Source organism: Pongo pygmaeus, chromosome 3 (assembly GCF_028885625.2).
Source record: "Pongo pygmaeus isolate AG05252 chromosome 3, NHGRI_mPonPyg2-v2.0_pri, whole genome shotgun sequence".
NCBI lineage: Eukaryota > Metazoa > Chordata > Mammalia > Primates > Hominidae > Pongo > Pongo pygmaeus.
The window spans coordinates 117,316,843-117,329,889 of record NC_072376.2 but is presented as its reverse complement, the minus strand read 5'-3'; the positions used below and the strand labels follow the sequence as shown (position 1 = coordinate 117,329,889).

General features: G+C 33.1%; 1 long non-coding RNA gene across 1 annotated transcript in view; it reads left to right on the top strand.

The window, feature by feature from the left end:
• The first annotated feature begins 2,781 nt into the window (after window positions 1-2,781).
• LOC134739452 (uncharacterized) overlaps window positions 2,782-13,047 on the top strand; it is a 132,251-nt gene continuing 121,985 nt past the window's right edge. The window contains exons 1-2 of the long non-coding RNA XR_010126088.1: window positions 2,782-2,855; window positions 5,693-5,787. This is a non-coding gene — a long non-coding RNA (uncharacterized LOC134739452). The remainder of the gene's footprint in view (window positions 2,856-5,692; window positions 5,788-13,047) is intronic.

The window sequence follows — 13,047 nt, the reverse complement described above, 5'->3', positions numbered from 1 at the left end:
CTAAAATTTTAGTGAGTATTTGGGTGCTCAGATTTTAAAATCAGGCAAGATTTATTCCAGCTGAATGGTGTTTAAATAGAATAAGGCTTATGATTTTCTGGGTGTGTTTTATGTAATCCTGGAATGCATATGATAAGATAGGCTGTAGTCTATCGTTTTTGCACCTAAAATCATTCAGACTTCAACACAATGAAGTTGCCTTTTCATTCTTGATGAACATCCATTAAATTCAGAGTCACAGAACAAGATAATATCAGAAAGAAGTGGCCGGGCGCGGTGGCTCACGCCTGTAATTCCAGCACTTTGGGAGGCCGAGGTCAGTGGATCATGAGGTCAGGAGATTGAGACCATCCTGGCGAACATGGTGAAGCCCCTTCTCTACTGAAAATACAAAGACTTAGCCAGGCATGGTGGCATGCACCTGTAGTCCCAGCTACTCGGGAGGCTGAGGCAGGAAAATTGCTTGAACCCGGGAGGCGAAGGCGGCAGTGAGCTGAGATCATGCCACTGCACTCCAGCCTGGGTGACAGAATGAGACTTCATCTAAAAAAAAAAGAAGTTGTATCATTTTTCTGTGGGACAAAATTAAAAGTTGTATATATTATCACTTGGGAAGACTGAGGCTGGGAGCTCATTGTTGAGTTTCCTAAAATACAATATAAATATTTCTTATGGAGCCTTTTAGGATATCTCAGGTGATCAGATTATGATTACTAGGCAAACGCAAAAGTAAGTTTTAAAAACATTCTACTTTCTGTTTACAATGGAATTTAATTGGTCTGATAGATCATGTATGTGCTATCAATTCTCTTTCTTATTGAAAATGGGTCAATACAAGTATATGCAGTTTTAACTCCACAATTGGACAGATAAAATGTTGCATGTAAAATATTAAACTTGACAAACCTAAGCATCAGTCATTTAAAATGCAAGTAGCTGGCCTTGTTGAACCATTCATATTTTCCTAAATCCAACATATTCTCGCATATCACTTTGCCTCTATACAAGTTCCTTAGAATGACCTCTCTCCTCTTTCTAATTTAGCTAATTCCTGCTCATCTGTTAAAACTCAGCTCATCCATCACATTCTCCAGGCATCCTTTCTTATCATCCTTCTGCCCATGTCAGTTATTCCGGTTTGGATATTCTCTTTCTGTGTTTCCATTACCTTCCAGGCTTTTGTCTGTTATAACACTTATCCTCCAATATTATGTTCATCTTTTTGTTTTTCTGCTTTAACAGAGAATACCAAATGTATCTTTTAATTTTAAATTATCAGTGTAAGCAGTGCCAGATAGATAATAGGTGCTCAATACTAGGTGCCTAAAAAATTAAAGTTAGTAGAAGAAATTTTGCAGCATATGGAGTGATGTCAGAATGCAAGGGATTCAGTTTTTGATAGACTTTGATGTGTTGGAAAGTAGAAACATCAATTGCCATCAGTGAAAATGTCTTATTACTAGTCATCTGGAACAGTTCATATTTTATGAACCTAATGAGTATAGAAGCCGCCTAAAGAGCCCTGTATCAGATGAGATGGACAGCCCTCTTCTACCAATGACATTGTTGGTCTGAGGGCTAGTCAACCTAAAAAGGTTATAAAATAAAAGACTGTTGATGCAAGATTCTGAAACACTCTATCATTATCATAATTTTCCCAGTTAACATATTTTTAGTACCTATTCTGCATCAGGTATTGTATTAATCTATTTTCACACTGCTATAAGGAACTACCTGAAACTGGGTAATTTATGAAGAAAAGAGGTTTAATTGACTCACAGTTCCACAGGCTTAACAGGAAGCATGACACTTGGAGGCCTTAGGTAATTTACCATCATGGCTGAAGTTGAAGGGTAAGTAAGGCCCTCTTCATGTGGTAGCAGGAGACAGAGAGAGTGAAGGAGGAAGTGCCATACACTTTAAAACCATCAGATCGCCTGAGAACTCACTATACATGAAACAGTAAGGGGAAAATGTGCCCCTATGATCCAATCACCTTCCACTCGGCCCCTCCCCTGACACATGGGGATTACAATTGGACGTGAGATTTTGGTGGGGACACAGAGCCAAACTATATCAGGTATCCATAAGCATTTTATGTACATCATTTTTATTTAAACATTACAATTTAATTGAAATAAGCATTGGTATTTCATACACACTGCAGATGAGAAAATTGAGAATTTGGGGAAATAAGTAAGTTGCTTAAAGTCACACAGTAATAGAATTTAAATGCTGGTCTATCTCTAATGCCCATGATCTTCACTGTTCAGCTATTCTGTTTCCATTAGATACAGCCTAGATTATTCATTGGTGTTTCATTTCCCTACTTCTTGTCACCATCAGTTATTTTCTGACTCTTCCCCTTCAGAGCAGTGAACCCTATAACTGACTGACTCCTCAAGCACCCTCTTCCAGTGTTAATCTAGCAGCAGGACTAATTTATCAAGACTGGGGGGAATAAGAGGAAAGTTTGATCTTCTCACTTGAAACTCCTACTCTCAATCTTCCATTTCCTTCTGCTAAAGTATTCATTATACAGAAAGGAACACAGAACTAAAACAGGAGGAAATGGGTGGGTGACATGACTTGGCTCTGTCTTCCCACCCAAATCTCATCTTGAATTGTAATCATCCCCATGTGTCAAGGGCAGGGCCAGGTGGAGATAATTGAATGATGGGGGCAGTTTCCCCCATGCCGTTCTCGTGATAGTGAGTGAGTTCTCACAAGATCTGATGGTTTTATAAGGGGCTTCCCTCTTCACTCGGCACTCATTCTCTCTCCTGCTACCCTGTAAAGAGGTGCCTTCCACCATGATTGTGAGTTTCCCGAGGCCTCCCCAGCCATGTGGAACTGTGAGTCAATTAAACCTCTTTTCTTTATGAATTACCCAGTCTCGGGTATTTCTCCATAGCAGTGTGAGAATAGACTAATACAACGGAGAAGGGAATAACCTTAATTTTGCTTTTTCCATCCCTAATCCTAACACCATCACCACACTTCTTCTACTGAAACACTTACGATGTAATTATGTGATGAAAAGAAAAGAGACAGAGATGAGAAAAGGAAATCATGTGGAAAATATGAGGGTAAATACCATCAGCATTTTTTCTGCCATCTCTACCAACCAAATCCCCCTAACTCCCAAACTCACTTATCCCTTGTATAAATAAACATTTCTATTGAAGTATAATACATAGAGTGTACAAATCATAAATGTATTTTAATAATTTTATATAAAATGAACACATTTATAGTCACCACCCACGTCAACAAACAGAATAGTATCAACACATTGTGAATTGAAATTGCATTTTCCTGGTGATTAACAAGCTGCAACAACTCAGATATTTAATAGTCATTTGAATATTTTATTTAGTGAGCTGTCTTTTCAAGTCTTGCCTATTTTTAAAATTGTGTTGCCTGTCTTTTATTAACTTGTAAGAGTGATAAACACACACACACAAACACACACATATAACATATATATGTTATATGTATTGCAAATATTTTCTTTCCCTTATTTGTTTGCCTTTGAAGAGTATTGTCTTTGATGAAAATCGGATTTTTTAAATTTTAATATAGTTTTACATAATTCTATATAATTTTTTAGTTTTCTGTAATCCATGAAATGTTAATGTAATCCAACTCATAAATATTTTTTCTAATGATTAGTACATTTTGTGGTCTGTTGAAGAAATCTTTGCTGCAAAATTATGAAGATATTCTCTTATGTTATCTTCCAGAAGCTATGTTTTACCTCATGTAAATTTTGATCTATAATCCATCTGGAAGTGATTTTTGAGTGTGGAGTGAATTGTGTGTTAAGAATCATTTTTTCTTCTGAATATGCAATTAACTCGTTATTATTTTTTTGAAAAGCCTCCCTTTCTCCACAGCATTGTGTCATCTTTGCCCTAAGTCAAGTGTTAGTAGTGGTGACAATCTGCTGCTGGACTCTATTTTGCCCTGATTTAATTGTCTATCCAAGTGCCAATGCCATACTCTCTTAATTTATGTAATGTCTTCAAATTTTGTTCTTTTTAGAATAGCTTGGCTAATTGAGACTCTTTGCATTCCATTAGTCTTAAAATCTGATTGCCCATTTTTACAAAAATATAAACAAAACAAAATACTTGCTAGAATTTTTACAGGAATTGCATTAAACACATAAGCCAATTTGCAGAAAACTGAAATCTATTGAATACTGAGTCTTCCAATCTAAAAACTTGGTATATTAGTAACCTGTCAGTTTTTTTAGGTCTCTTTAGTGTTTCTCACAATAATTTATTGATTTGCATATTTAGAACTTTTACATATTTTCTCATTTCCTACATATTTTATTATGCTATTTTAAATGTGAGTTTTTAGTTTTATTTCTTATTGGTGGTACATACAAATACCTTTGCTTTTTAAATGCTGTTCCTCTGTGCAAAGACATTGCTTAAGTTGTATTGCTTTTAGTAATTTATCTGTATTTACTTTGGGCTTTTTAATGTAAAAACATGTGAACCGTAAATAAAAGTTTTATTTCTTTATTTTCCATTTTTGTACTTTCTTCCTTCCTTTTTCCTTCCTTATCTCTTTCTCCCTGCCTCCTGCCACTTTTCCGTCTCTCTCTTCTCCTTGTTCTTCCTCTTCTCTTGCTCTCTTTTTTTCTCTCTCTGTATCTCTCTCCCTGTCCCTTCCTTCTTTTTCATTTTTTTTTTTTTTTGCCATATTGTACTAGTAGAAACCTTCAAAATGGTAATGAATACAAATGGTAATAGGGTACATTCTTATCTTATTTCCAGTCCCATGATGAAAACTTTTAATACTGTAGCATTAAATATAATGTTTATTGTAGATATTATTTTATAGATATGTTTTATCAGATAAGAAACTTCTAATCATAATTTTCTAAGATAATTTAATTATGGTCTTTAATCATTTCCAATGCTTTTCCTGCATCTTTTGAGGTCTTCATAGAATTTTCCTTTTTATTTTGCCAATGTGATGAATTACTTTAATTTTATAATATTAAAGCAACCTTGCTTTCTGGAATAAGTTCAAGTTTGTTGTAATATAGTTTTTAAAGTATATACATTTGAATTTTATTTGTTCATAGTTTTACAAACATTGCATTATATTTATAAAATATATTGACTTTCAATTTTCCTTTCTTATAATGAACTAGTCAAGTTTTAGTATCAAGCTTTCATTAGCCTTAAAAAATAATTAGAAAACTTTTACTTGTGTTTTTTAGACTAGTTTGCATGGATGGTACTATCTTTCTTAAGCTGCTTTGAAGAAATAACTATTACATTGTCTGGTTCTTACATTTCTTTGATATTGTTGGAAATTTTTAGTTCCAGTTTCAATTTGTTGTAAGCTCTTTATAGTATTTTTATATTTTATAATAAAATCTGTAAAATAAATCTACCTGGTTGTTTCTGATGTTAGTAATTAGTACCTCCTTCCATATATAATTTCAATTGTTCATTTTTATATGTAGGATATCAGTTGACTTTTGTATATTGACTTTGTATCTTGTGAAATTTCAATGCTCACGTATTAATTCCAAGAATTTTTTTTGTTGATTCTATAGAATGCTTTTCCACAAGCAATCATGTCTTCTATGAATAAAGACAGTTTTATTTTTTTCTTCTCTACTAACACGTATTTATTTCATTCTCTTGTCTTATTGCACTAGCTATGATTTTCACTGCAATGTTGAATAGAAGTGGCAAGAAAGGACATCCTTGTCGTGTTCCTGATGTCAGGAGAAACGCACTCAGTTTCTTACCAGTAAGTATGATGTTAGTTTTTCTGTAGCTGTTCTTTATAAAGTTAAGTGGGTTCCCTCTATTTCCAGTTTGCTGAGGGTGTTTTTTCTTTTTTAATCTTGATTAGGTGTTGGATTTTGTCAAATGCTTTCTCTGTAACAATTAACAGGATCATATGATTTTTCTTCTTAAACCTGTTGTGGTGGGTTGTACTGATTGTTTTTGATATACCTTGAGTAAATCCCACTTAGCTATTGCTATGGTTTGAATGTTTGTCTCCTCCAAAACTCGTGTTGAAATTTAATTGCCAGTGTAATGGTATTGGGAGGTGGAGTCTTTAAAATGTTGTTAGGCCACAACAGATCCACCCGCATAGGAGTTTTAATGCCTTAAATAAAAAGTCTTTAGGAGTGAGCTCTCTCTCTCACCCTCTCACCTCTTGGCATGTACTAATGCATCAAGAAGGCCCTCATCAAAAGCCAGCAGCTTGGTATTGAACTTTCCAGTCTCTAGAACTGTATGCCCATAAATGTCTGTTTATTATAAATTATAGAGTCTTTGGTATTCTGTTGTAGCAGCACAAAATAGACTGAAACAGCTATGGTATATAATTCTTTTTATAAATTGCTGGATTCAATTCGCTTTGTTGAAGATTTTTGCATCTAAGTTCATGACAGATATTGATCTGTAGTTTTCTTTTCTTGTAATGTCTTTATCTGGTTTTGGAAATATGATAATGTTGACCTGATAGCATAATTTAGAAAATGTTAGTGCTCTTTCTATTTTATTGAAAATATTGTAACAAATTGGCATTATTTCTTTCTTAAATGTTTAGTAAAATTTACCAGTGTAACCATCTGGAACTGGTTTCCTTTTTTTGAAAGGTTATTATTTACTCAATTTTTAAAATAAACATACAAATATTTACATTGTTTCCCCTTGTGTGAGTTTTGATAGTTTGTGTCTTTCAAGGAAATTCATGGGCATAGCATTGTTCATAGTATTCCTTTGTCATCCTATTATTGTTCATGTGACTAGTAAGGATGCTCTCTCTTTTATTTCTGATAAATTGCATGTTCTTTCATTTTTTCTTGATTAACATGGCTAGAATTTTTAATTTTATAGTTATTTTTTAAAAAATCAAATAGTAAATGTATTGGATTTATCTTTAGTTTCTATTTTCAAATTTTGATCATTTCTGTTTTAATTTTTATTGGTTTCTTTTCTTGTGCTTGCCTTAGGTTAAATTTCTATTCTTTTTCTAACTTCTTAAAATGGAAGCTTATATTATTAATTTTAGATAGTTTTTCTTTTCTGATATATATATTTAGTGTTATAACTAAAAATGTCCCTCTTAATACTTTCACTGCATCCCACAAATTGTAATTTGTATTTTTAATTTCACTTAGTTCAAAATGTATTTTATTCATTTTGAGACTTCTTCGTTGACCCATATGTTCTTTAGAAGTGTTATTGCTTAATCTCCAGATATTTGAAAATTTGTTTGTTATTGATTTATATTTTAATTTCATTGTCATCTGAGGACATACTTTGTATGATTTTTATCCCTTTAAAGTTAAGATATATTTCATGGCCAAGAATGTGGCCTATCTTAACGAATGTTCCACGTGAGTTTGAAGAGAATGTGTGTTCTGCTTTTGTTTAAGGAAGTATTCTTTAAATATCAATTAGTTGGAACTGATCGATAGTGCTGTTCAGGACAACTATATCCTTATTGATTTTCTGCCTGCTGAATCTATCAACTACTGAAAGAGGGTTTTTGAAGTCTCCAGCTATAATAGTGGACTTGTCCATTTCTTTTTACAGTTTTAACTGTTTTTCTCTTGTATTTTGATGCTCTATTGTTAGGCGCATACATGTTAAAAATTGTTATGTCTTCATAGTGTATTGACCTTTCTATCATTATGTAGTGCTCTTGTTTATCCCTGAGAATTCTCCCTATTCTAAAATCTGCTTTTGTCTGAAATTAATACAGCTACTCCAACTTTCCATTAATTAATGTTAGCATGATATATAATTCTTCTTCCCTTTTAATTTATTTGATTGTTTATATTTAAAATATATTTCTTGTAACAACATTGCTGTCATTACTTTCACTTGTTCATGATATAATTATCCAATACAATATTGCTATTATTTACTTTTTAAATGTTTTTAAAAATTTATTTTTTATTTTGACATATTGTAATTGCATATAATTACAGGGTACAATTTGATGTTTTGATATATATCTATGTTGTATAATGATCCAATCAGGGCAATTAGTGTAACCATCATCTTATGCATTTTCTTTGATGAGAATATTCAAAAGCCTCTTTTCTAAGTGTTTTGTAATATGGAATATTTTAATGTTAACTATAGTCATCCTATTTTACAATAGAACAACCCAATTCATTTTATTCTATTTAATTAAAAATTTGTACTAATTGATCAACCTCTTACCATTCTATTATTCCTCCTCCCCTTCCTGGTCTGTAGTAACCACTGTTTTACTCTGCTTTTATATCAACTTTTTAAAAAAGATTCCACGTATGAGTGAGATTATACAGTATCTGTCATTTAGTCTCTGGCTTATTTCACTCAACATTATATCATATATATATATATATATGATATATATATGTATATATATCACAATTCCCTTATCCATTCATCTTTTGTTAAACTTTTGGGTTGATTCCATATGTTGGCTATTGTAAATAGTGCTGCAATAAACATGAGAGTGCAAATATCTTTTTGACATACTGATTTCCTTTCCTTTGGATATACATGCAGTAGTGGCATTTCTGAATCATATAGTAATTCTATGTTTAATTTATTGAGGAACCTTCATACTGTTTTCCATTATGGCTATACTAGTTTACAATCCCACCAAGAGTGTGTAAGTGTTTCCTTTTCTCCCCATTTTAGCCAATACTTGATTTCTTTTATATTTTTGGTAATAGCCATTCCAACTGGAGTAAGGTGGTATCTCATTGTGGTTTTGCTTTGTGTTAATGACACTGAGCAGTTTTTCATATACCAGTGGGCTATTTGCATGTCCTCTTTTGAAAAATATCTATTAAAGTTGTTTGCCCATTTTTTATTGTGTTATTTTTTCTCTTTCTATTGAGTTAAGTCTCATACATTCTGGATATCAACCTCTTGTCAGACATAAAGTTTTTGTCTATTTTCTTTCATTCTGTAGGTTGTCTCTTTACTGTGTTAATGTTTTCTTTGCTGTACAAAAGCTTTTGAGTTAGATTTAATTCCATTTGTTTATTTTTATTTTTGTTGCCTGTGACTTTGCAGCCTTATTAAAAAATAAAACTCTTTCCCAGCCCAATTTCATAAAGCTTCTTCTCTATGTTTTCTTCTAGTTGTTTTATAGTTTTGAGTTTTACATTTAAGTCTAATTTATATTGAGTTGATTTTGTATATGTTGAGAGGTAGTGGTCTAGTCATAGTCTTCTACATGTAGATATTCAATTTTCCCAGCACCATTTATTGAAGAGACTGTCTTTTCCTCAATGTATGTTTATGTTCTTGGTACCTTTGTAGAAAATTAGTTGGCTGTGGATGTGTTAATTTATTTCTGGGTAGGCTATTTGGCTCCATTAGTCTACGTGTCTGTTTTTATGACAGTACCATGCTGTTTTGTTTACTATAGCTTTGTAGTATATTTTGAAGTCAGGTAATATAATGCTTCCAGCTTTGTTCTTTTTGCTTAGAACTGTTTCGGTTATTCAGGGCCTTTGTTGTTTCATATGAATTTTACAAGAACAATTTGAACCCTCCTTTGCAATTTGGATGCCTTCTTTTTGTTTCTTTCGTCTAGTTGCTCTGGCTAAGACTTATGGTATTATGCTGAATAGCAGTAGTGAAAGTGGGCATCCTTGTCCTGCTCAGCTGAATATCCACATCCTCATCTCAGATGCTGGGGCAGTGGAAGGGATTACTCAGCAGGGGATACTTGGCATAGAGACAAGTTTCTCCTCAGTTAACTGGCAGTACCAGTGTGTGTGGGCTTACTTGTGGGGATAAGGCTGACCTTCTCCTTATCAGTAGATCAGTCCAGTTTATTAAAATTCCTGCACAGTTATCCTGCCGCCAAAAAGATTACAAATCAATTATACAGAGTATGACTAACAGAAATAAAGCGTGCTGGCTGCAGCTTCTATATCCATGGACTCTGTATTAAGGGGAACCATATTCTTAGTGTGTTGCCAAGGGCTTACAGTTGCTGTTGTTTCTCACATTGGCCATGTTTCTCCATAACCCCTGAACCAGAATATACAAAGCCTGGAGTTAGACAACTATCTGACTTTTTTTTTCTTTTTGAGCTGGGGTCTCACTCTGTCACCCAGGTTGGAGTGTTGTGGTGTGATCTCGGCTCACTGCAACCTCTACCTCCCTGAGCTCAAATGATCCTCTCACCTCAGCCTCCTGAGTAGCTAGGACCACGGGTGCACCACCAAGCCCAGCTAATTGTTTTTGAATTTTGGTAAAGACAGGGTTTCACCATTTGCTCAGGCTCATCTTGAACTCCTGAGCTCAAGGAATCCACTCGCCTCAGCCTCCCAAAGTGCTGGGATTATAGGCGTGAGCCTATGTGCCCAGCCCATCTGACTTCTTAAAAACTGTAGACCTTCACTTCAGTAATTGTTGTAGTCTTGTATGCCTCTCTGTGAAATTTTAATAAATGAAATGTCTTATTTTTGTAGAAAATTTGTATTAAGTGCTCTGTACTTTAATTCACGTATGTAGCTATCCAGATGTTCCAAGCAATGTAGAATAAACATTCTCATCACTGGACTGGACTGAGTAAAATGCATCAGAAGAATTAAATAAATAATAGAAATTTTAGCTTATCACAGCAGAAAAAGATCCTCCTGATCATAGAGGAAAACTTTGTCAACTCTTCTTCATTTGGTATGATATTAGCTGTAAGTTTGGCATATATGGCCTTTATTTTGTTGAGGTATTTAATACATACTTTCTATATGTAGATATAGATAGATATTTGTTGAGAGTTCTTAACATGAAGGGATATTGAATTTTGTCAAATGTTTGTTTCTGTTGTAATTATTATATGCTCTTTGTCTTTTTTTCTGTTAATGTGGTGGATTATACTTATTAACTTGCAACCCTGGGATGAATCCCACTCCATCGTAGTAAATGATCTTTTTAATGAGAATTTTTGCATCTTTGTTCATCAGGGATATGAGTCTGTGGTATTTTTTTTTTATGTTGTGTCTTATTTCAATTTTGGAATCAGGGTAATGCTGAGCTCATAAATTGAGTTTTGAAGTATTCACTCCTATTTTTTGGAATAGTTTGGGGAGAATTGGTATTAGTTCTTTAAAAGTTTGATGGAATTTGGCAGTGAAGCCATCATGTTCTAGAGTTTTCTCTGATGGAGATTTTTTTATTACTCATTCAATTTCCTCACTCATTATTGATCTGTTCAGATATTCTACTTTATAATTTAATCTCGGTAGCTTGTATGTGTACAGGAATTTATCCACTTTTATATGTTATTAAATTTGTTGACATATAGTCATTCATAATAATTTCATGATTCTTTGTTTTTCTATGGTATCAGTTGTAATGTCTCCTTTGTTTGAGTCTTCTCTCCTTTTTCTAAGTTAATCTAACTGATAGTTCGTCCATTTTGTTTATCTTTTTGAAAAACCTACTCTTTGTTTCATTGTTCTTTTAAATTTTTTTTAAGTCTCTATTTCATTTATTTGTGCTCTGAGTATTATTCTTCCTTTTATTCTACCAGTTTGGGGTTTTGTTTGTTCTTGTTTTTCTAGTTCCTTGAGGTGCATTGGTAGGTTTTTTATTAGAAGCCTTTATTCTTTTCTGATGTAGGTGTTTTTTGCTATAAACTTGCATCTTAGAACTGCTTTTGCTGTGTCCCATAGGTTTTGATATGATCTGCTTCCATTCTTGTTTGTCTCAAGAAAAATTCTAATTTTTCTTTTAACATTTTTATTGACCCATTGGTGGTGTAGACCCATGTTGTTTAATTTCCATGTATTTGTAAAGTTTCTGAGCGTTTTTTTTCTTTTGGTTGTTGATTTTCAGGTTTATACCATTTTGCTCAGAAAAGATATTTGATATAATCCCTATTGTCTTAAATTTGTTAAGACTTGTTTTATGGACTAACGTGATTTTCTTCCTTTCTTTATGTAAATTTGAGATTCTATATTGTATTGCTTTCCTTCTGAAGAACATCTTTTAACATCTTGTAGTGGAAGTCTACTGAAAATGGAGTACCTCAGTTTTTGTTTGAGAAAGTTATTTCTTTTTCACTTTGGGAGGTTAATTTTACTGGATACAGAAGTTTAGGTTGGTGGGGTTTTTTTTAACAATTCAAATATTTTACTTTACTTTCTTCTTGCTTGCATGATTTCTGATGAAATTTTGCTATAGTTCTCTCCTTGTTCCTTTATAGGAAAGGTTACCCCTTTTAGCTTCTTACAAGATTTTCTCTTTTGTGAAACTTACCCAGAAACATTAATGTTTATATAATTATTACTAAAACTCCTAAATATCATGACAATTTTTCTCATGTACCTTACCTCATATTCGCTTTTTACCCCTATCTTATAGATATTCAAAGAAATACTGAGATAGTAAGTGATTTGCTAGTCTCATTTCAGATCCAGTGCTCTTTATTACAATGCAAATTTATATAGGCTCACACCAATAGTATCATATCTCTACTAAAAAGGTCTAGTAATAGCATATGTTGAGTGATCAGTTTCATCATTTAACGATGAGTTTCATCAAATCAAGTTCTTGCCTTTCACTGTATTGACTTCTTATTTCCTGTCTTCCATCTTTGAGTTCCCCTTGGGTCCACCTCCTTGCAGCAAGTAAGAAATCAATGCCAAGCAGTATGTACTTACCATCAACAATGTCTTACTTAACACATAGGTTGCATGTCTAAAAACAAAAAATATTAATTTCCTTCTTTTCCACTTGTAACAAAATTCTGATTAAACCTTCTACTCTCTATTAACAGATGTGATGTTGCTTCAATTACACGAACACAGACAATTTCCCATTTAAAGAATATCCAGGTATAATTTACCTAATAACAAGAAAAGGCACAAAAAGAACTTACACAATAGGAATGCTATTTGCTAAGTATACCTACCATTCATGACCCAATAACCTTACTGTCTGATTAGTGAATGAAAAATTGCCATATAACTTCAACAAGTTTCCCAAAGAGATTCATCAATAATGTATAACTTTCATTTGTCTT